Source organism: Myiozetetes cayanensis, unplaced genomic scaffold (genome assembly GCF_022539395.1).
Source record: "Myiozetetes cayanensis isolate MyiCay16 unplaced genomic scaffold, myiCay2020 scf13, whole genome shotgun sequence".
NCBI classification, from domain to species: Eukaryota; Metazoa; Chordata; class Aves; order Passeriformes; family Tyrannidae; genus Myiozetetes; species Myiozetetes cayanensis.
The window spans coordinates 20,530,950-20,556,432 of record NW_026086937.1 but is presented as its reverse complement, the minus strand read 5'-3'; the positions used below and the strand labels follow the sequence as shown (position 1 = coordinate 20,556,432).

The following is a 25,483-nucleotide window of genomic DNA, read 5'->3' as shown; positions in this document are numbered from 1 at the left end:
CCACCTGACTCTGGGAACAGCACTGGGGTCAAACAGAGGTTCAGCTGTGGGTTCTGCAGCACTGGAGGGGAGGAGGTTGGGCCTGGTCAAGATGAAGAGGAGAAATGAAGACAACAAAGGTGATTAAAACAAAAGATAGACGAGTGAAACATGAGGAGGTTGCAAGAGCACTGGCTGGAGAGAAGTCCTAGAGGCAGTACCAGCACGGATGTGGGGGGAGAATGAAGACAGATTGTCCAGTTTTCTCCATAAAGAATCACAAACCTAAGTTGTCCAAGAGCTGGTAGAACATCCAGGACAAGATTTTCTGCAACTACTCCCCTTTATTTCCAGCAGTTGAGTCAGGTGGGTTCACATGTTTCACATGAACCTCAGCAGTCTGGGCAGCACTTGTCTGATGCCCCAATCCCTACATAGGAATGCTGTCCAGAAGAGAGGAATGTGCCTGCATTTTCTGATCTAGTCCACGTGCCAGAGTGGTAAAAAAATAATGTGCTTTGCTTATTATTGAGTCTTAGGGAAACTGCATCAGTAATCAACAGGTATTTTGTGAAAGAAGGGTGGGTAAGACACAGGAGTCATTAGTAGGACCACTGCTATTGTGGTTCATACTCATTCCCTAAACCCCAGCAGAAAAGCCAGAATAGATTTGATTCAACAGTATTACAGTGGAAATACCCCAGCAGAACTTATCCCAGCATCTACAGGTATTCCCAGTTAGATTTGGAAAATATAAAATGTGGATTTTTTTCCCTTCTTTCATGTTGTGCCTGATAACACAGACCCCCTAACTCATTAATATCTGAGTTGATGACATTAGTAAAGTCTCCACATTCCTAAGCTTTGTAAACAACAGGCCTACAGGAAAGACAGGAAACTTCCTGTGACAAAGTTCCTTGAAATAATTTCTCCTTTATTGTAATGCACTGAGTCTTCTGATCTGCTCAGCAAGAGATATTACAGCAATAAATCTTTTTATACTTTTGAAGAAAAATGAACAGTAAATGTTAAGACTGGAACATACTATTTAAAATAAAAGAATAAATACTTCTGCCAGCTATTTAAACATTCAATGGCCAGATACACAGAAGCAAATCTGTTAATGTTTCTGTTCACATCATCAATCCTTGCTCAGAGCTTGCAAGTTCTGCAAGCATACACCCTTAAACCCTAAACTTTCATTCTTCAAATTTGCAGAATTTTCAGGAATTTAGGAGGAGAGAATTTTCTGAAATTATTCTGAGAAGGTACCACCAGGAACCAATTATTCAGATACCTCACAGTGTACCCAAAGAACAGGACTCTTAATTCATTAGCAAATGAAGTGCTCGAGGTGAGCCAGGTGCATTCAGGCACCTGCACACACAGACAAGACTCAGAAAGGAATTGGCAATTCTGAAGTTCCTGCCAGGCAGGAATCTCCCTACTGCCAGTTGTTTCCATAAAGATTTATTTGCTTGTCATTGAGTATAGATTATTTTTAATCACCTATTTATCTGGGCGGATATCAGGCATAAAAACTACAATCTAGCAATAAAAATTCCACAGTTCTATTAATGCCACAGAGGAAAATGGGAAAAGGGACTTTGTTATTGCTGATATTAAACAAAAACCAAAAATCATAGAAGTCACTGGGTATGTGAAGGCAGCTCAGTTCCCCACTCAGTTTGGTCATTAAAAGCTGGAGAATTACCTGTGTCTGCTCTGGTCTTTAAGATGCAGTTCAGCAGCTGGGAGGAATTTGGCAGACTCCCAAATTTACCTGCTCCCTGACCAGGCTCTTTTGCTGTCACACTGTGCCTCCAGGCAGGATCCAGCTCCGTGTCAGCCCACCTGGCACGCCGGCACCTCGCTGCTCACCAAGCCACACTTCCAGGGCTGACATCTAAATGGAAGCCAAGGAGAAGTAAAATTGAAGCAATTTTGGGAAACTGTGACAGATACTCAAGAGAAAAATCCATGGGCAACTATTAGGAAGAGAAAGAGACTCACATTTTAGAAGCCTAAAGCTACATCTCAGGATTCTGGCCTCAGGAGAGGCAGAAGGATATTTACCTTCCCAAGGCCCACTGGAAAAATCCAAATACCACAGTGAATTCAGCCAAATAAGAACACCATTCCCTGGAAATCTCTTCTCCACTAGTGTGGATGATTGAGCAAAAGCATCTCAGCCCTCTGTGAGCTGTTTCAATCCTTTATTGCAAAGGCTACATGTATTTTCACTACCCTACCTTGAAACGTCTCGTTCTTGCCTTTGATTTCAGCTGGTTCAACTTGACACCCCTTCTCTACCTCCCCCAAAAGCAGTTTACTCGCTCCTGAGCTACTGTGACACGAGAAACACTCTTTATACTAAAAACCAGAGATGTGGAGAATGGCATTATGCATGGCAAGAGCTGGAGAGGTGCTGGGAATAATATTCAAAGAACAGAAACGTGCCAAGTTCGAAGCTGCCAATGGAAACAAAGGGAGCAGCAAGAAAGGAGAGTGTAGAAAATGTATTGTCAGTGACTCCTGGCCTGGAATTGAATCCCTAGGTGAGTGCTGTGGAAGTCTCCTGAATGCTGATAAGGTGCTTAACATTATCCAGTACTTGGGCTGACTTTGTGAGTAGAGAAAATAGAGAGGGAGAAATGGAAATACAGACCAAGGTGCGCAGAAGTGGGAGACGAAGTGACCGGAGCGCTGGGAGGTAGGGGGGGAATCCTGCATAAATCCTGGAAAAACAGCCTGGAAGAACAAAGGCCACTAATAGTCTATGCTGGTATATTTTAGTATCTATTATTTTTAGGTCAATGCCCCAGATGTAGCATTTTCAGGTCTTAAACAGCCATCAAAAATTAGTATTACTTTAGTAACAAGAACGTAAATTTAACATAAGGATATTTATTTTCTTGGGAAATAAATCTGGAAGGACAATTTTCAACAATTTTTAGGATGTTGACTTGTTTTGGATCTCCTGAAACTTGAAGTGACAAAGCTCTGCTTTTAACAGCATAAGATAGAAAATACAACCATCATGTATTTTTTAAATCTCATATAAAGAGACATCTTGTAACAATTCCACAGCGATGAAGTTGTCAACAGTGTGATCAGGTTTCAAAACACTTTAGATATAAAAAGAAGAAGCCAGCTTTGAAAAATATCAATCCTACCCTTAAAAATAAATTTTTCGGAGTATCTTGGAATCCCACCCGATTGTACCGCCACAAATTCAGATCTTCTAAAATAAATCAAATTTACAACTATTAAGTTGAAAAGCAGTAACATGTCTATGAATTTACTGCTTTCATTTCTAAACCACTTCATACACAGCAGGGACCATATTGCTTTGCCCATCCTCTCACCAAGCAGCGGATCTTTTCATTATAAAGATAACTTCGAGGGGTGGAAGAGTTTTGGAGGGTTTTTTGATAGAAAGATGTCATTCTGAGCAATTTACTGACTTTGGATAGCTCACCAAGCTTTGTGAGAAGACATCGTGGACAGGGAGCCAACCTTAAATTCCCAACTCCCTGCTCTCCAAAGTCCAGCTTAGACAAGTCAGACAACGCTAAGCAGCAAGTTTTAGAGCCGAGGTGATTTTTCCAAAGGAAAATGCCAGACTGCTGAAAACAAAACATTCTGGGGAGCCCTGTGAGCCTGCTCAACTTTGGAAGGCAGCAAGGCACCCAGGTGCCTTTTGTGTCTTGGTATTTAGACAAACTCCTCCCGAGCAGTTCAGCTGTGAACAAAAGTGATTCTGTGCCAAGGTCAGGGATGTGCTGAGTCAGCACCACCGGCGAGTCAAGAGGCCTGAGGGCACCTTGAGCTCATACTCCCGATTCTTCCTGCTGTGTCAAAGATGACGTGGAGAAGAGATTACATCATGTGACCTGCCATCTCCTTCCTATTCCTGAGACCCTCGTCCTCCCCCCAGCTTGTGAAATCCCCTCCCGCGCCCGGCACAGCTCCCAGCCCTCGCACCGCGTTCCATTAAAGGGGGACAATTCTGATCTGAGGTGATCTGGGCTGCACCACCACAAAATATGTCACTACCTGCTTTGCTGGAGTCTCAGAGGAGGTGTGTGACCAGCAGAGCGTGACAAGATGCGAAGCTCTTACATATCCAGTGCCTTCCTCCGGGTTAAAACGGGGAAGGAGCGGAAAACACGACCCTGGCTGGGATGGTTGTGACAATCCCAGCCCGGCCCCACGCTGACAACCATCTTGCAGCACAGAAGGCAACCTCTTAATAAACACTAAACCCTTCTAACCTGAAAGATTGCAACCACTCTAATCACCAGGCGTTTTAATTGTTGGAGGAAGGCTCAGACAAATACAAGCCCCTCTGGGGGCCAGAGAACGGTGATAATTTTGCCTTTCCTTTTCCTTCTGACAGGACACAATCCACTGGGTGGTATCTCAGCATGTGAAATTAGAGGCAGATGCCCAGAAATATAGATATTTGCTAAAAACAGACCTCACTGAAATGTGTTTGCAAGGTTTTGCCATAAAGAAAAATCTTTTTTTTTTTTTTTTCCTTCCCAGCAAAATTTGTGTTTCTTCTCTGGCATGTTAATTACTCAGAGACTGTTGCTTTTCAGAACACTTTTGTGGGGGATATTTCGGTTCTTGCATTTAGACACAAACTGGTTTAATTACAAAACAATAGATATTTTAAAATATTTGTGACCACGCCTGAAAATGATGAGCTGTACAGATTTTTACTTACTTTTTACACCTTTGGTGCTCAAAAGTCGGACAACACTGGAGGCAGCAAGGACAGTTGCATTGAAAATTATGTGGTAATAACTTAACTACATGAACCAGTCCATGTAGAGCTGTTACTGTCACTGTGGAACATAAAAGAAATCATGTAATTACGCCCAATTAAAAGGCAGTCCTGTTGCTCGTGACAGTGGGAATTCCATTATGCTGGAGAAAGTGAATAGATACTAACCAGAAAATGCCAGTTCCCAACAAGTAAACTATTACAACAAAATAAATAACAATAAAATCGATTTTATTGTGTCATATGCCTCTTGTTTCTGTGGGAATAAAGTTTTATTTCCCTCAGTAATTTTGTTTGCTGAAGGAATGGATCAGAGAATCACACCAGAGAGATCTTGTAATTCACAGCTCCTGTTCTTATGCCCTGAAAGTCCTTTTTTTCAGAGCCTTTTCTCCCTTAACCAGGCAAAAAGTACATCCTTTCATATCCCCACATCAATATTCTTGCTGCTCTACTTCAGTAACTCCTCTGGTGACAGAGAAGGTTATTCGGGTCTGGAAGGGTCTCTGCTGAGCCACAGCAAACATATTTAGTTAAGTCTTTTTTTTTTTTGATTATATCATTTGGAAAACAGTCCCAAATGTTTGTCTGAAGCTCCCCCGTGCCCTCCAGCACACAGGATTTGCAGACAGCTGCCAAACCAGCAAGGAGTCGAGTCTGCTGACACCACTGAGTTCACTCAGAACGAGGTACAGCTCTCAGGGGGCAAAGGAAAGAGGGTGAAAAAATGCCTAATTAGGAGCTGAAGACCAGCCCTTGCAATCTGAAACCTTCCTTCCTCTCTGCAGGTTAAAAATTTAGCACCTTATACATTTAAAACTTTTCTAATTTGATATAAAGGGTCTTCCTTTATCATTCTTCAGAGCTGCCTCAAAATCGTAAGGCGTTCGCTCAAATATTGAGTGTTTTATTAAAGTGCTTGGAGCTGGGTTTGAAATGTTCATCTCCCTTCCAAAAGGAAATTGTACCTGTGAAGATCCTCACGGTGCTTAATATACATATTTTACATCACACAGTCTTATCATGGGATCATGGAATGGTTTGGGTTGGAAGGCACCTTCAAGACCATCTCATTCCACCCCCTGCCATGGGCAGGGACACCTTCCACCAGACCAGGTTGCTCAGAGCCCCATCCAGCCTGGCACTGAACACTTCCAGGGATTATTATCCTAAAAATATCACCTCTGTACTAAATGATGACCAATTAAATATGAATTTCACACAGAGCAGCATCAGAGAGGTTCATACACATAGATCTAAGGAAAACACCAATTCACCCACGAAGCATTTGTGTCTGAAACTCCCACAAAGCTAAAACTGCAATGGTTTACAATTTGTGTATATTATTAATTGCAGATTGCACATTCCATCCATGAAACCAATGGCTCCTAATTGTGCCATCAACTGGTTTAGATGGCAACATCTGAAGCCCTTTGTTTAATTTTCCACTGCTGAAAAACTGGGATCCATTCAATGTTCCAAGACAGGCACCCTCAGATATTAAACCACCTTTTGAGATTATTTTGTTGGGTTTTTTGTGGGTTTTGTTTGTTTGTTTGTTTTTCCCCCATTGTGTTCTCTGTTTTTGTTACAATGGGCAGTTAAACCAGTTGTGGAAAAACCTGTGACACATCACTGGCAGGTCACATCACTTCATAAAGGAGCATGTTTGATATGGAGATAAAGTCTGCCCACATAATATCCCTTTTGTGCAGTTTAACAGTGACACATTTCAGAGGCTACAATTTACTGCAAGCAAAACCCAAACACATTTCACTTTTCACCTCGTGGTGACACGATCTGGAATCGGTGAGATGATGGAAGGGAAGGCAGGGTCAGAAGAAAATAAAACCTTAGAAGTGCACAAATAAATCCTTACTAAATAAAAGTATGTAAAAGTAGTTCAGAAAAAAAAATAGAATTTAAACCTGCAGTGGGTAACACTGGACATAAACAATGTTAGAACTTCTCAGGAGATAGGAGATGATACTACAGGTAAAACAGTGGTTTGAAATGGTTTTGAGCAATGATTTAAAAATAATTCCTGTTGGGATAGTTTAAGTTTTCCAAAAGAGCCTGTGGTCGTATTTATGTATCAACAGACATTATCTGAATTTGTTTGGATACAAATACATTGGAGAACAAGATCACTATGGAAATACAGACTGTTCAGATACAGACTGGGCACCAACTTCTCATGCAATTAGAGAAACAATCACCTCAGAAAAGGTACTGAGAAAAAGCTCAGAAAGAATGAAAATAAATAAACTCAAATTGGTAAAGAAGCTGAATTTCAGAAGCTGACAAATTCAAGGTGATTTTACAATGAAAATGAAAACAAACAGCACAAGGAGGTTTCATCACGTGAATAGAAGGAAAACAGGAAAAGACAAAGTTGGGCATTTAGGCATTGAGATAAAACATAATCTAAATATAGTCAAACATGTAAATGGATACATTAATTTTTGATAACAGTAGTACTGAACCTGGAGCAAGAAGTAAAATTGCCAGGAAGGGTGAGAGCAACATCACTGAAGTGACCACTGTTGAGATGAAGCAAAATATTTGAGAATCCTCATCCCAAAGTATGAAAGTAATTGACCTTGTGATTTTTTTAATTTTTTTTAATTAAGGGACATCAAATGACTCTCCCAAGTGACTAGAAAGCGATAAAAACCATTATTTTATTTTTAAATTGAGAAATAAGTGGTGAGTGCAATCATGGACCTATTCTTGCAGCTCTGGTGTTTGTAACACTTTAAACGCTCTTAAGGGGTGGGTGGAAATTAGAATTAGAAAGGAAATAACAAATCAGTATCCAGTGGAGCCCAGGTTTCTAAGGAAAGATTAGTGATACTGATCTACTGGGGTTTTCGGTTTTGTTTTTTTTCTTTTTTTTCCCTTTTTTTTCCCCTCTAAAGGAACTAGTTTCTTGGAAGGGAAAACAAGATCAATCTAATCTATCTGGACTTCAGTAAAACACCTGATTAATTGCCAGGCTGTAAATTACTGGTTGAATCAGCCCAGATGAGGATCAGCACTAAAAATGAGGGTGGCCAGAGACCCATCTGTAAGAGAAGAGGGGACTGATGAGTTTGGGCTGAGCTGCCCTGTGACTGCGTGGATTTAGATTTAATGACTCAGAGCGTTTATTCCTTCATCATTTTGATGACCTTATAATAGGGAAGTGCCACCCACCACCAGGATTCTTCCAGGGTATAGAATCCATACAGAGATGTTTGCCCATGGAGGACTAATCAAGAATAACAGCACGCAGGTCCATCTAAGCTATGATGGGGATCATAATTAATCTTTCTCCTAAAACTGCAGCTGAATGGAAAGGTAGGTGCTGGCATTTTTATGGCACTGTGGTATGTCAGTCCGTGAATGATGACTGTGAATAAATATTGCATTCGGGGAATTTTAATCTCCCTTCCATCCGAAGTTCATAACGATATCCGCACTAACAGATTTATATTCCCCACCCAGCCAGCCCTGGCAAATGACAAACCCTGGCATTCAATTGCATTAAATGATAATTAGTCAGTCTACCTCTAATCTGATGGTTAATACATCATGTCAAAGGCTTTCTTATGAAGAAGATTGAATTGGAATTTCATCTATGGCATTAACATAACGCATTACCATAATGGGTCCCAATCCCAGGCCTGAAGCTTCAGGGAAGTTTGGATATGGAAATTAAGGTGAGCCCAGGCCTTCTGCCTCAAGTGTCTCACGGTGCAAAACCAGAACCTAGGCATTTTTCTCCCCCTGAAATGGAGATTTTATATAAATAGGTAATTACATTACCTGAGCCCAGTGTGGCAAGGCAGTGCTTCCAAGATTTAATCAGTAATAATGGGGTGAGTAGAGAAACCCAGGAAAAAAAGCAACTTGGTTACCTACATACAAATTCCCAGGGCTGTGAAGGTGATGAATTTTCCTTCTTAGCTTCATTCTGCCATTCCAGAGGTGCAGCAGAGTCCTTTGGATCTTTTTCCATACCTGCCAGGCCCAGACAGATGTACCAGAGGAACTATGGCACCTAAATGGACACTTAAGCAAAGCATCTCTTTCTTTCTTTACAGTCACAGGTTCTCCTGTGCTGGGAGTCTTTGTGGTCCTTTGAAAGGTTTGAGGGTGCCAGTAGCCCAAATTCCACAATTCAGAAGACATCACATCTGGAGTTCAAGCAAAGCCAGCTTTGGAGAGAGGCAGCAAAGCCACCGAGTGTAGGTTTGTAACCTGCTTTCCCTTCACAACAATCCCCTGCAGCAATTCCCTGCACACGTCAGCTCAGAACCTGCATGATGTATAACAGGGATGTGTGCAGCATCCAGAGCACAGCACGAGCCAGCAGACTGTCCTGCTGCAATGTTTTAGGGACAGCCAAACTTCAGGGACATTTTGCTAACCGTGTCCGTGTGCAGCTTGGCTCCAATCAGTCATTCCTGAGGATAACAATCAAATTGAACACAACCCACAGTCATTAACATCATTAATGGATGAGTCTCTCAGGAGAGATAATTTTGTGCTGCCCTTCAGCTTTCTGGAAGACAACTCTTAGAAGAGACAATCATGTTTGACATCCCCTCTCCCATCCCCAATCCCCTGTTTCTCTTGAGCTGCTTCCTTGTACATGGAATTTCCACCAGAAACGTTGCTCTGATCCTGCCATTCATCCAGGTCTGCGAGGACCAACCTCTCTTCTGCCAGACTTAGGTATTTACAAAGGTTTTCCTCGATTAAAAACCAATCAACACCAACCCTTCCAGATGGGCACTTTCAGATGCCCCATCCCTGGAAGTGTTCAAGGTCAGGTTGGATGGCACTTGTATCAACCTGGTTTAGTGGAAGGTGTCCTCGACCCAGTCCTCCAAGTTTCCTGTCCTAAACACCTTTAAAAGATGTTGAAAAATCAATTTTACTTGTATTTTTTATTAATGGGTAAAACTTACTCAAAAAGAAGGTGTAAGAAATTTAAAAAAAAAAAAAAATTGCTCAATAAATTCTAATGTGATTTCTATTTCAGTCAAGGAAGTGTATAATGTAACAGAGCATTATAACACAAGACATTTTTCTCCCAAATACTATTCTAAAAGATTAGAATAATATAATCACCAAATTAAAAAGCTCATAATGGGAGCGATCAAATATAGTATTAAGTGGCTCAGTCAAATGAGAAAAGCTGCTTTCCAGTGAGATTTTAAAAGATGCAGCAAGTCCACTGAGGCAGAGAGACTCAGAAAGGCTCTTCCAGATGGCAGGGCCTTCAGAGGAAGAGGGGTTTGCACCAAAGGCACTTTTGTGGGAGAGCAAAGAGAAGAAGTGGTTGTCAAAACAGGCAAAAGAGGGGGCAAGTCAATAGAAGGTGACAAAATAGGATGCAAATAGCAATAATGGCCATAACAAGATCAGCTGGAGCAGATCACATTTACAAAAGGATTTTGTGTAAGATGAGAGAATTGTACTGAAAAAAATAAAGGCAATGAGGCCACAACGTGAAGTGCACGGGTAATATCACTGAAAAAGTTGTACAGCCAAGACAAGCAGGATGAGGAGACAGCGATGAAGTCAGGAGAAAGAGAATGATCCCTCTGTTTTACTGTTTGAGCCAAAGGTGGATGAGATCTGTTAACAGAAATGAGGATACTCCCCAGAGAAATGGACTTGCAGTGTTTCTCAACAGTCACATTTCTTGAAGATTGAGGAGATTAAAGAGCTGTCAAACTGATCTGCACCTATCACACACCTGGGGAATGCACATTCCTGCACCTACAAACCCTGGAAGGAACAGCAACATCAAACCAGCAGAATTTCCTACAACATGAAGAACTTCTGTCGTTTCTGTGCTTCGTTCCAAACGTGACTTTATCCACAATCCTCTGGGCTTTGTGGGAATTGTGCCTGAAATGTGCCAACGTGACTGCTCCCACAAGAGAGCAGGCTTGGATGTGTTCCCTCTGTGATGTGTCTGAGCTACGAAAATAACCAGTGACGAGTATCAATACAAACAATCAGCCGTGTAAACATTTCTGCTGTGCTCGAGGATCGCTCTGGAGATGCAGAGGTGGTTGTTCAGCAAACTCCTCTGCAAGCCCCAAACTGATGAGCACAATCTCTCATCCAGGGTCTCGTCAGTGCTCAGAGGAATTGTCACTGCAGTCACCTCTGACTGAGCTTTATCAGTCAGGTGAAAGCTCTGACACTCTTTATGTCAGGTAACATCATCATCCAATGGGATTCATCCACTAAGATAATTCACAGCAAATGGTGTTTTTCTGAATGTTTCTTTTGAGAACAGTAACATTCTCAAAGAGAAATTGAGCAGATGCTCTTAAAGAACATTAGATTTTAAACAAAAACCCGTGCTGACATTTATAGCTGAAGCATTTATCCAGCAGGTATATGATCTATGAGGATGCTCCTCAACTGCACAGTCATTCTTTGCAGACTCAAAATTCATTTTGAGAAATAAACTATATGAATGCTGAAATCTATGTAGTATTTCATGCTTATAAAGAATGCTCAGCAAGAACTTTTAAATAACAAGGAAGGAGAAGGACAAGTGCCTGTCACAAACCTTGCATAGAGAATTAAATACAGCGTATTTGAGAGGGAACAAGGACCATTTACTGAGATCCAACCTGAACCTGAAAAATAACTGAGAATTAAGAAATCTACCTTCTTATTTTATCCAGATTTTATTATTAGAAATATTTTATTATTATTTTATAGGCTTGGAGTCTCCTAAATTTGGGAATCAAGAGCTGTGCATTCCTAACTGTGCACTGTCCTTCTTCAGTAGGAACTTTCATGGATCAACCAACTGCCACAGTTTGATTTCATGGAAAAAGGCAACTCTTGTGCCATCAAGTGAAGTGCAGCCTTGAGCAGGTGAAAAGCTACAAGTAGAAAGTGAAGAAATTCACACAAGTAGGGCCATTGATTTAATTTGCTTTGTACTAAATCAATCTCAAGGTAATTCATTCACATGCAGAACTGTTTCCAGCACAGAGTCCTCACAGGACATCTTTTAAAAAACTGGGAACAATCATCATAATTGTTAAGCAGAAAAAATATTTCAGGGTTGAAAAATGGCATCTCATTGGAAATTAATTACAAACAGAGAAGGCAAGCCTGTTATTGTGTCCTGGATGTTTAAGTTAATTAGTTAGGAACACATAACTTTGCAGGGATTATGGACCAAGATCTTCAACAGAGAAAAGCTGGAAACCTTTTCCTCCAGTGTTCCATTCTAAAGCTTAATTATTAGTCAATGAGAAGCAAATAGATTTATGAATTCAAGGGTTTATAGTGAACATTATCAAATTAAATACTAATTACTTTTATGAGGTAACTGCCAAACGTGTTAGTTTGTTATTTGGGAGCTGAAATAGTCAAAATATCTAGGGTTTTTTTGGAAAAAAATAAAAACTCCCTTGCTTTTGAAATGCAGCCTCCCTGCAGCTGAACTAACCCCACACACACAACTATCTCCAGCAGACTTGATCAGAAATAATTTCACAAATTCTTCACACTCTGTGGTTTTGTAGTTCCTGATGGGCTGAGGAGTGTTGGAAAATAAAAAACCAGGAATAACCAAAATTCCTAGCAGTCTCCTAATGTACATCGTAGCAAGAAAGCTCTGAATGCACAACTGGGGAGCCCAAACAACCCTAAGACAGCCTAAAAAGAGAGATTAATGACACAGCTCAGTTACAGCAGCACAACTCTAAACTGAACTCAAATATTCTGTCTAAAAGTTGCTCTATAAATAAATAAAACCTAAGGAAAGACTCCCATCACCTACTGCAAAGCTGGTCTGCTGCACTGCACAGCCCTGCACTGTCCTTACCAGCATTTTATTGATGGTTTTACATCACAAAAGAAAAGCAAAACCCAACAAACAGCACCTTCCAGTGCTTCAAGGGGCTCCAGGAGAGATGGAGAGGGGTTTGGGACAAGAGGGAATGGATTCAAAGTGACAGAGGGCAGGGTGAGATGGGATATTGGGAAGAAATTTGCCCAGAGAAGCTGTGGCTGCCCCATCCCTGGAAGTGTCCAAGGCCAGGTTGGATGGACCTTGGAGCAACCTGGGCTCGTGGAAGGTGTCCCTACCCATGGCAGGGGGTGGAATTGGATGATTTTTAAGGTCCCTTCCAACCCAAACCAGTCTGGGATTCTGTGATTATTTTAATTTTCCATAAGTAAGGGAAAAAAAGACATAAAATATACTGTGAAATACACTGGTAAACAATATGGAGATTAGGGGAAAGATTCCTCTGTACTTAACTGGAATGAGCTTACTGTAAATCAAAAGCTTAAAAGTTTTAAAGTTGTAATTGGATCAGCAGGGCTCTGACAGTTCCTTGGTTTTATAGCAGTGTGGATCTAAAAGAATGGCTTTTTCTCAAAAGAGGCTCACAAGAGACAAGCAGTAAAAAAGATCCAGTCTGGGATACATTTCTGAAGGAATTTCAAATAGACTATCAAGCTCTTAATGCTCTTTTTGTATTAGGAGTAAACAGAGCTCCAGTTTAAACTTTATAATGCAACGTACCCTACTTTGCCAACTTTTTCTCAGTGCACCTAAGACCCCATTATTTGACAGATGACAAGGACTTACCTGATTGTCTGCAGTGTTTGATATCCAGTCTTGACAAACACAGTCTATTAAATTAGAGGAATGCCAGCCAAAGAGAGTGACAAAAGGTTTCCAGAGACAGGGAGGAGTGAATAAAGAATAAATACTAAGATTTTCACCTATGCAGCTCCAGCTCACAGTTATCAAGACTCTTATCTTTCAAAGGTAATTATTATATCTCAAAATAAAGTTAGTAATTAAGATTCTGTGGAGAGCAGCATGAAATTTGTAGCAAATGCTTATAACCCTGCCCCTAAAATCCATTTATCTGAGTTCCACTGACTTTCACTGGGACTCAGATATCTAAACCAATGAGATGCTTTTAAATAACAAATCCAGAAGAGCTGCAGATAAAAACTCTGGGCCTCTTCAGCTCAGAAAGTTCTGCCTTTCTGGTACAGAAACACAAAATGTGCTAAAATGTCTGCCCTGAATAACAGCACGAGCCCAAATCTCTGCTGAGAGATCCTAAGCAAAGGGTCAAGGCTGGAGGCATCACCTCACTGCAGCTTTGTGAGACCTTTGCAGCCTTTGATATCAACAACAGTGACAACCAGGAGTTGGATTTTCCCCCTCCTGCCTGTACCTGCATGTTCCAGGTAAATCCCAGCCTGCCCATCGGCATTCCAGGCACGTGGAGGGCACGGGGAAGGGAAGGCCACCTGTCAAGCGGGAAAAAAGAACAAGTGCTATTAGGGAGGATTTTACAAAGTGACAACAGCTCAGGTAGCAACAGGGACAGTGCAGGGCAGTTTATAAGCTTAAAATACAAGCAGGAAAATAGCCTGGACCAAAAAAAAAAAACAAAGCACCTTTCAGAGGAAATTCCATTAGGTAGATCAAGGACCAAGTTGTGTTTTCAATTTGTACAAAAACTAGCTTGGCTATAGGGCAAATGCATTAAGTGTTTGACAGCCCAATAGAGCTTTGAACTCAGCTTGATCTCATCTTTTACGGTGTTATTTTACTGCTAGTTCATAATTAAACTTTTAACAAAAACCATTTTATATCACCAGTACAGGCCAAGTGAAACATTTGGGTATCAACCTCGTCTGGGTATATCCTGAAACCTGTAAATATTTAACTGCCAGGAAATATGACACCTGTCTCACAGGAGGGAAATATTATTATGGTTTAAAGTGTATTTTATTAAAAGAAAAATTATAAAATGGGATAAATGTATAAAATCAGGGGGAAAAAAAGCAGAAAATGGGATCTAATGGGATACGAAAACATCTATTAAATTATGTCTTTGTTCTGACCCTCACTCAATCTTCCCAAACTTTTGGGGATAAGTGGCTACCTAAGAGATTGACACAAGCACTGCCCCCCCAGAATCATGAAACCCACTCAGATTTCTGAGTTAGTGGATGTATTTTTAACATACAGTTATGTTTCTCTAATAAGTGTTATCCAATAGTAGTCACTCCAAGAAGCATTCCTGTGTTCTGCATATGAACTACGATTATATACCAAATTTAGGGAAGATTTACCCTCAGACCTGGAGCAAATTACAGAGCCTTACTTTATTAGGAAAAAAAAAAAAAAAAAAGCCACTTAGCTTAAATGGAAACCTTTCCAACAGGAATAGTCATTTCTATTCACAGCATGAAACTGCAGCAATATGACAATAATTCCAAAATTTATGTCACAAATTGTGAATTGGAGATTAAATGCCTGCAGCATCCCCAGCTCTGGTTACAGGTTATCATCCCTGTGCATTTGTGGACAAAAACAGAGTGAGCAAAATTCCCCCAAAAAACCAAATTACATGTACATTGTCAAGTGTTCATAATTTTTTTGAAAATTCTCATCATTTCCAGATGATAAATAGAATACTTTCTAGATCTGTCTTCTTGTTGTTGATTAGTTTTTCACTTAGATTTTCTCTGTACACTCTAATTATAAATGATTTTTGGGCTTAGTAAAAACATTTTTTTCCCCTTCAGCCAGCACACTGGCTAAGATAAATTGAATGACAGATAGACAAATATAGATAAATATTGTGGTCCCATTTCTGGAGCAACACACATATTTGTGGCAAAATCCTCCCAGGCACATCTAGGAAAAGGAATTCAGGTGATCCAGGCTGGCTGGTGGTGCTTAGTGCACAAACCAGGATTATCTGATTCATTTATTTTGTTATCAGAGCTCACAAATTGCACCTGTTGCTCCAATGTGGAAAAAGTATCCAAATATAAGAAATAGCAACCTCTATTAATATCGGTGCAGCCACTATTGCTAAGATTGGGGTTTTTTCTGCCCTTACTGTGCAAGGTGATCTGAGCTGCTCCAATCTTCCTTTCATTAAATACACTGCTCTTTTTCAGTCTCAAATATCAATGAAGGTGACTGCTGTACAAATTTTATAGTAATTGCTGATACTTGAGTAAGAAAAGATTAGAATCACATGACACATAAACCCTGGAAAGGATTTGAATAAAGGGGAATATTTCACAATAAACTCCACTGAATCCTTCAACTTGTGGTCGTTTTTTATTGAAGTGCCATCACTTCTTTTTACAACAGCTCCAATCTCCGGGGATAAAGCCTTTGTGCTTTTTTAATTAATTTCTTCATTTATCTTGATGATCTTCTTGATTTGCTGAAGCAATCTAACAAGAGTGTTATTTTAATAAAATTGCTCTCACCATTTCTCTGCCTGGAGTTTCCAACTGCTAATATGGAATCATCTACTAAGGATTTACAAGTTTCAAATAAATTGGCCGCTCTTTGCAGCACTGCCAGAATGCTGACACTCACCAACCAGATGCATTCCTTAATCCAGACTTTATCATGATTGAGAGAGCTATGGAATATTTTATCATATTTATCCTAGAATAATTGCTACATGGTTTGATTTTTAAAAAATATTAACTATGTATTTTTATATATAATTTGCTTATAGCCACGGCCTGTAGGGCTGACCTTAAACATATTGTTTTGTTTACTAATTATATAGCACTTTATAATCCCTTTGCACTATTAACTAATTTAATTAAGTTGCTTTTGATGATTTATTTATTTCCCTGCAATGAAAGCTGTAGATCTTCCAGACTGACACAAATTTCATCCTCTAGGGAAGAGTTGCCCCGTTTTATACCTGCTGAAGCTTTGGTCAGTGGACCCCAGCAGTGCCGTGTTCCAGTCAGGATAAAACTCTCATCCTCCAAAAAACTGGATTTTCAGGGGTACTGTAGCTGATGAAGCTCTTTAAAAAGTTCTAATTATATAAACAAATAGATTAATAACAGTAATATATCTGCATTTTCCCAAATTCAGAGATGTGCAGGGTTGCAAACCTTGCTACAGTTTCGACAATGTTTCCCTAAGAGATAACTTTAATATGATCTCAAAGAGACTCTGGGACTGTAGATTGAAATACTGTTTTGTTTCTCATTCAGACACCTTGCCTTTTAACACCTCAACATTATTCATTAAGCCTAAAATGTTTTTTTAGCCCCTATTCAAAACCACATTTTAAGGTGAGGGCAGAATCTTGAAGAACCCTCAGGCAAGAACTGCAAGTCACTCGAATTGCAGTCATTTTTCTGGCAAACAAATCTGCCCAAAAAGGAAAGAATTTCAAGGAAAACTTGACATGAAAAAGCAGCATTTCACTTTTTTCTTCCCCTTTTTTTTTTCCTTTCCCTTTTAAAGAGTAAAGGTTATTTTTTTAATGGTTATTTTTTATCATTACAGCAGCAACACTGTGAAAGGCACGATCCCATGGAAAAAAACAAAAATTCTTCTAAAAGTCCATACATTTCAATCTGTCATGGATGGGCTAATCAGTTCAGAGCCCCAGAGGAAAGGTAGATACTTTAGGCCACGTTTAAAGCCTGAAGAGAAAATTGGTGTTGACCCAAGATTCTACCGGGAATAACGGGGTAAGTTGGATCAGTGTCTTTATTTACTGTGCCCTTCCCTGTGATGAGCACAGGGAATCCAGCTGGAGCTGAGGAGGGGAGGGGCAGGATCAGAGCTGACACAGCCTGTTTGCTCAGGACAGGGGAAATCAGGCCAAGCCAGTTAAGGGGAATACCTTAATTTAGCATAAGTTCTGAAGCACCTCTTCCTCCAGCAGGCAGGAGCTGAGCAAGCTTCAAATTTCTCTCTGAATCTGGTTTGGGGAATGATCACAATGTTAATTTTGTTACTCTCCTGCTTGTCAGAGAAAAAAGACAGCAAATTCTCTGAGCTGAAGGCTGTCAATATGTCCACATCTTATTTATGACTGTAATATCTAACCTGTAGGAGTCCTAGACATTAATGAAATGCAAATAAAACATGTAAAAACAACCTTGGACATGCCTATGGAGGAAAATGAAATGGAAACTTTACACTATGCTGGATTTCTATGATCTTTGTGGGTCCCTTCCAACTCTGGATAGTCTATGTTTAAAAACATAAGTGTATGTTTAAAATAAATGAGGAAATAAACATACATATAAGTGTATGTTTAAAAACATAAGCAAATCTCCTATATTTACAGTAAATATCTTTGCACATTGTATAGGGATTTATGTCTAAAGCTTCTGAATAGTTTGTTTTCTTTGAACTGTAAATAAAAATTTGAATCATAACAACAAAATGAAAAGGTTTCAATTCATAACACTTACCTAATTTGCTGACTTTAGATTTGCTCTCCCAAATGATAATGGTTGTTAAAAATTAAAACACCATCATTGCAAGGCCAAAAAAGTGGGTTGGGTGGGTGAGCTGGTTGGGTTAGAGGATGAAAATGTTCTCTGCCAGACTTAGCTGATAATTGTAACCAACATCAACCAGCAACGTCCCTGGGTACCCTGACCCATCACACCAAAACCTTTTTGGCCAGGTGAGAGTGAATTGGGACAGCTTTGAACCATTTAATGTCAAGTTTCTGTTCCAAGGCATCCCAGAGAGCATGGCATTAACAGCACGTGTGGAGAAAAGTATTAAGGGTATTACAACACAGTGGTTTTCCTCCTTTCTTCTCCAAAAATGAGGAGGAAACCAATAAATGGTCTCTTATAAAATAGGTTTTGACTTGTTTCTTGGCCAGGAACGGGAGGTCCTGAAAGGTTCATGAGACATTTATCTGGTGTAAAATACAGTTCAATACCTAAATGACTTTTTCCTTTCAAAGTTTAAATAAAGCCCAGCAACCTTTAGCCTTTAGTGGTTCCCCATTGCTAATTCCTTGAATGGAAGCTTTTCTGAGAAAAAAATAAAAAGTGCTCCACTATTCAGGGGACTGGGATACATATTTACAGTTGACCACTGTGGAGTTTGTGTGGAAGAAAGGGTTTTAAAGAAGCAATACATCTTTTTCTATCTGGGTACAAATATATCTCGTCATTAAGCTATAAATCAAGCCTTCTGGGCCAATTGAGCTGGAAATATTAATTACACAGTTCGGCCAACTGTCCACTCCCTTTGCTGGGGAATAAGCAGGAACTACTTTGTGATTTGTTCTGCACACAAGTAAAAAACATGAAGGTTTCGAGAAAATTTGCATTTCCTTACTTGGCCATTTCCTGTCAGATATTTTACCACAGAGTTCTTCAGTATAAAATGAAACTTATTTTGCATTTAATCAATTTTGCTACAATGCTTATATTTATCATTATATTTCTAAAGTCTGTGGCTATAACTGCTAAATTAAATCAGCACACACTTCTTTGTTCTGGCAAACAATATAGCATAACAGGGCAAGGGAACAGACTAAGCAGTTGTTTCTTAATTTAAAAATAGAGGTAGAATGCCATCTACTTGTTGGTTGCCTATATTGCTGGTTGAGGGGAAAAAAAAAAAAAAAATTAAAAAAAAGAGCTCCCAGGCTTGGATTGCTGCAGTTTTGAAGTGTGTGCTCTGGCTAATCACCAGTGCCCAGAGTAGATGGGACAGAGCAGCCCTGCCATTAGCATGCACCTGACACATCCAATGCATCAATTATACAACTCAGCACAGCTCCCTCCCCTTCCGAGGCACTGCCTCCCAGACACGCCAAACTCTGGAAACCATTCCAGGCTCTGAAGGAGGAGACACCCCCTGATGCTTTGTCTGTGATTTAGAACCCAGAGCCTGGCCAAGAATCTGCCTCGCTGAAGGTCTGGAAGGAGCCGGGACCAAGTGCAGTGACAGTGTTTGCTCTGCAGGGCTCACCAGGCTCTGGAGGTGACTCTGCTGAGTCCCCAAATTCCAGAGTGGGTGTTATCAGCTGGACAGAGCAGCCAAGAGTTGTTACCCAAGTGCAAACACAGATTTATTTTTCCATCACGCAATCAAAAATCACAGCGTCTACCAGAAAAATCACAGAGGGCACCTGCTAACCCCAAAGCTCATAATGTTGAGGATGGTCCTGGTGGAGTGGAAGTGTCCCTGCCCATGGAACTGGATGGTTTTTAAGGTCCCTTCCAACCCAAACCACTCTGTGACACACACTTATAATTCTATGACAGACATTTATAATACCTGTGAGCTTTGGTTACTAAAGCCCATACCAGTTCCCTCCCAACTCTATTTGTACCTCATCTCTCTCCTCATTCACAATTAATTTTGTTTTACTAACAGACTACAAGGGGTTTCAACAGACACTAAACTAAAAAACTCTGCTGTACCTAATTTATTTGAGAATGAAAAAAAAAAAACAAACAGAAAAGAAAATAAAGTGTTGTCTTTTTTTATTCCTTCCCTTGCAAAAGGAGCCATCTGTGAGAATAAAAGTCTTGGAAATAAGATCTATAATTACTGTGTATTCAGTTAAGTTGCCATATCACCAGCTTTTCAACACTGCTCTCTCCCAGCGTTAGTCGTTCTCTTACAAATATTTATTTGAGAGCTTTATAAACCTTTTAGAAAACTTAACCATACCCAAGGGGCTAAACAAGCAAGTCTCCAGGGAAAATTCCCCTGCTTTACAGAAAGGGAGAGACGAGCTCTAAATCTGAGAGTCATAAATATTATTATCAGCCTTATTGTATTTGCTTTCTGGGTTTTGATCCCACAAGGGATGAAGCTGCCACAGCCACTCAGAAGCCAAAATGACGAAAAACTTGCTTCAGCATACAATAAAACTGTTTCATGCCTCTATTCATGGGGCTCTGCAGGCTGATTCTGTGAGAAAATAGCTAATATCACACAGAATATGGCTAAAGAGGAAGGTAGCAATAACAGTTCTGCTCTTTAAATGCTGCAAAAAGTATTTTTTGAGATATCTGATGAAACAAGCCAAGTGGTTTTTTCCACTCTGCTTTTCATTTTTGGATTAGATACAGATTCAGAAGAGAGAGAACACAACAGTAAAATACAAAATATCCATTATTTAGTTCTAGCCTATTTACAGAAGCCACTCAATCTTTATTCTCTCAAAGTCATTATGGGATTGATCAGAATCTCAATTAATGTAGTAACACATGGACACTTGTGCTTGTTACAAACAGGACCCATTCCAGCTCCAGATATGAAAATACAGAATTCTAAAGGATGTTGGGCTTTGCTGCAACATGTGCTCCCTCTCCTGCCCACTTTGAGTACCTTTTGAGTGTTCTTAGCTGGTTTTAGTTTATGTAACTGAGATATTTATAACATATGTGACAGCTTCCATCAGTTCTTTATGTTCTAGGTGACTCTGGCAAATTTTCCAAAGCTTCTGGTCATGTTGAGTGATATTATTACTTGAAATAAAATCTGCATGACCACATTTTCAGTGTTTATGTTAACACTGACCAAAAAAGAAGTCCAGAAAGGAGGATTATGGGAAAGCAGAGATAAGGAGCTGAGCTCATTTTAGTTGTTTACATAATATATTGAGGGTCTTTTTGTGTCTTTGACTTGTTCTTCCACCTCCTCCTCATCTGAACCATTCTCAGGAGCTGAACCTCTTCCTGAAATGCTGTCAGACCAACCAGCACAATCAAATTCAAAAGCAAGAATGGAAACCTCAGGTAAATATATGAAGGTAAGGAAGGATGAGAATGAACAGTGCATGAGTTATGGCTGCATAGTTCTCTACTGAGCCAAGGTAATAACTGGCAACCTGAACAAACCACATCTCGAATTCTGTATCTCCCAGCACACCTGGGACAAGTAAATACTGGGAATACTTCTGAATCCATCAGACACTCAAGGGAAAACCATTCCAGTCTGTCCCACTCTGAAGTACAACCCAAATCCCGATAGAAAGAAACCTCAGAGAGACCTTTCTGTTCCAGTACTTAAAGCGTGGCTACAAAGGAGTTGGAGACTCCCTTTTTCCAAGGAGTCACACAGAAAAGACAAGGGGTAATAAGTAAAAATTATTCCTGGAGAGATTTCCATTAGACCAAAGAGGGAAAGTTTTCACAGGGAGAACAATCAGCCACTGGCACAATGACCCCAGGACAGTGGTGAATTCCCCACTGTTGGACACTTCCAAGATTCAGCTGGACAAGGTGCTGGGCCCCCTTGTCTAGACCAAACTTTGGCCAAGAAAGGCTGGACCAGATGATCTTTGAGGATCCCTCCCAAGCTGGTATTCTGTGATGGATTCCCAAAGCACATCTATTCTAATTGGGCCACAATACCAATGAGTTTTATTCATTTTTACGTAGAAAGTGCGTGTGGGTGCATTTAAGCAACAAGCTCACTGCGCACTTCATGCCTGCAAAATGGAAGCATCTTTAATTTCTGCAGTTCCACCTAAGCAGGTTAGGTCAGGTCAGTACAAGCAATTAATACAAATGAACAAGAAGTTCATAAAAGCAGTTTAATTTGAATTAACAATTCATCCACTCCCAGACTTTGCTACAGTGAAGAGGCTGCTGCTTTTATCTATTAGTATTTCTATTTTTGTAGCAGCCACATGATAGAAGGTGGATGTATAGAAGCTTAATTCTATGGAGGCAACTTCAGAACCATTGCCACAAGGAGTTTACAATGCAAATAAACATAAAAATATGTCAGGAAAACTTGTATATTGTCGTCTTCTTCCAAGTGACACCCTGCAGCCCTCAGTTCTGAACTAGCACTTTTCTAGGTAATCTGCCATGTATTCCATATATTGTGCAATATATAAATAATATATATACATATATTTGTGCATTATATTCTGCCTATGTGTGCATCTACAATATATTAAGTGTTTTAATAATATTACATATAATTACATATGCAATATTAAATAAAGCACTTAACTACTTTCCTTTGGCCTGTTCTCATGAGATACCTTTTAGTAGCTGTGTTATGGAAATGGAATGAATTACATAAAAGGCAGTGGAAACTCCAGCAATCTGCACCTGGTCATTTCCATTCAAAAGCTGCTACAACACAACTCCAACCCCAGGAATGAATCTCTTAGACCGTGGTTACAATTGCCATGGAAACTGCTCTCTTAATATCTTTGCATTTGACACATCTGCCTTACTTTGTCTGCAATTTTTGAAGAAGAAACCTGCTGGCATATAACACCAGATGACAGAAATAAATGAATAGAGACAGGTAGTGGTCATGGAGGGGACAGGAGGAAGTGGGATGGAAAAATCTACCTCGACCCTGGAGGTGCCGGAACACGATCGGTGAGGAAAACAAACACGAAAGGTGGCTCTGGACACGCTGTAAATGGTCTGCAATCAGGGGCCTCTCCTCCTCCCAATGCTCAGAGCGGGGAGGAGAGGCTTTCTTCATATTCTCAGAGTTAATTAGGCAATTAATGCACTGTTTGTTCCCTCTTTCCAGGTCATTACTGCCAAGGAGTTGGCCCAGGATGATGGTGAGCTCCGTGCAAACTTCTGCCACATGGATCGAGTCCATCCCATGAAAGTTTGCTCCACATAAATGGAAACACTTATTCCTAGGCAACTTCCATGAAGGACATAGTTTGGATCACACCATCCCTGAGACTGGGAATGTGCACAACAGGGGCAGGCAGCCAAGGCAGCTTTCAGGGGTGTTTTGTTGCTTTTGAGGTTCCTTAGCAAAATCAGAAGAGTCTGAGACAGCAAAGAGTCCCTCACACCAACTTACAGAGGCAGCTACACAGAAACATAGAATTTCCTGAGGTGGAAGGGACTCACTAGGATCATCCAAGTCCAACTCCTGGCCCTGCACAGGACAGCCCCAACAATCCCACCACGAGCACTGCTCATGCTGCATCTGCTCCCAAAAAGGTACTAACAACACTCAGTAGTCATTGCTGCACTTTACAGTTTTGAAGTGCTTGGCAAATATTAATTAATGAGTCTCCCAACCTCTCTTTAAGGCAGGTAATTAGCTGGATTTTATTTTGAAACCCCTGTAAAGTGGAGAGGTGAAGTGACTCACTGTGAAGCAGTGAAGGTGCTGGGGTTCAGCCTTGGATCACTGTTTCACGCTCAGGTAAATATTTCTCTGCTGTCAGCACCACAAGGTCTCTCTTTGTGACCACCTCCTCTTCTTCACTGAGCTCTTCCTTCCCAGCTGGCAGCCACCTAGTAATTTAAAAGCACATAAAAGACTGGATGCAGCACTAAAAGTGATTGTAACTTCATCCAGTTACTGAGATGGATGAAGCTGGATCAGTTTACAGATATTGGGCACAAAGTATTTCAGCTTTGCTTTAAGTCCTATCCCTGCAGTATTAATCAGCAGTGGCTAAAGCCATAACCTGTAGTGATTAATACTAATATTAACTACTCTAACACCACCTCAGAGGATATGGACACCCATGAAAGTGTCTCTTATATTAGATTACAACTGGTTTGCCTGGAGGTTGCCAAAACTAAGCTATTTTCTATAACATTTTGGCACCAAAAAATAGCTATGTTTTGATAAGATTCCATTTCACTGGAAAAATTACAGCCAGAATCTTTAGGGAAACCAGCAGAAGCAGACATTATCACCTGAGTTAAGTCAGTGGTCTAGTACATTGCTCTATAAACTTGCAAAGATTTGGTGTGATTTCCATAAGGGTTGATAAATCACAGGTTGTTTTCCCAAAGGATTTTAAGTCTCAGCTACAGTTTAGATGAGATGTTCCTCTCCCTTGCAGCCAGGAAAGACTTCACATCCCCCTTACTTACTGATTTTACATAGAAAACTCTATGTTCTGCCTTTATTGATCAAATTCAGACAAAATTTGGTGGGAGTTGGGGAAGACAAAACATTTTGGAGCTGGAATGGTGCAGTTTTCCCTTTCCAGCCTAAAAATCCAGGTTTAACACGAATCTTCAAGGCAGCTTTAGGAGTGCTTTGGTAGAAGGCACAGAAACCCTCATCTCCCAACTGCTGGAGTTCCCTGTATCCTGTAAAAGGACACTCAGACTGCCTCCACTCATGAACTCAAGCAATTATCCTCCCTTAAGTGCTTAATTTGCATCATAACTTTTATTCCCTCCAGTAGAGGCTGTGTAGGTAGCTCACTTACTGAACTCTGGATGGATGTCACCTGGTGCCACTCGACACAGACAAACCATCCAATATAACTGTAAATAGAAACTGCACTTTAGTTGGATTATTAATTGTTTTACTGTCTATTTCAGTGCTATTTTCTGCTGCTTTAGGACTACAGGGCACTGATTAAGATAAGAAACAGCTGATTTACGTGGTCACTTATTAATATGGACTGAAATCCCGAGCTTCCCAAAGCTGTTCCAGCCAGTGGAGTAGAGTTGGGGTCCAAATTAAACCATTTTAGAATTTGGTTTGCATGTATTTTTACTATGTGAAACCAGAAATTAGAATTTCCACCTAGAAGTCACCACTACAACACAAGCTATGCTATCTTTTTATCTTGATTATCCCCTCTCTTCCACTTCCCTCCATGTAAAAACTATCCTACTCCATCTACCTTCCACGAGAGGAAAATTATTTTCCCCCTCACACATAAACCTCCTATTACCCCTTCCAAATGTTTTAAGTGAGATGATCTAAACCTTACCATTAATTCCTTTGACAATACCTGTCAATTTGGACCTCTCCATCTTCTGTGGAAAAATTCTCCATATTCTGCAGAGACAACCAAGCTACATCTTCCCCCTCCTCATCTGGGAAGGCAGCAGACTCCAGGCACTGGCACCCTGCTCCTGCTTCACATTCTTTTCTCTTCTCTGCTCTTTATTTTT

The 25,483-nt window shown here is 40.3% G+C and overlaps 1 long non-coding RNA gene across 1 annotated transcript; it reads right to left on the bottom strand.

Annotated features, from left to right (window-relative positions):
• Positions 1–1,780: 1,780 nt before the first annotated feature.
• On the bottom strand, positions 1,781–14,078 carry LOC126636145 (uncharacterized). The gene is made up of 3 exons (XR_007627919.1): positions 14,008–14,078; positions 4,715–4,835; positions 1,781–1,885 (listed from the first exon to the last, which is right to left on the bottom strand). It is a non-coding gene; the product is annotated as an uncharacterized LOC126636145 (long non-coding RNA).
• Positions 14,079–25,483: the final 11,405 nt, after the last annotated feature.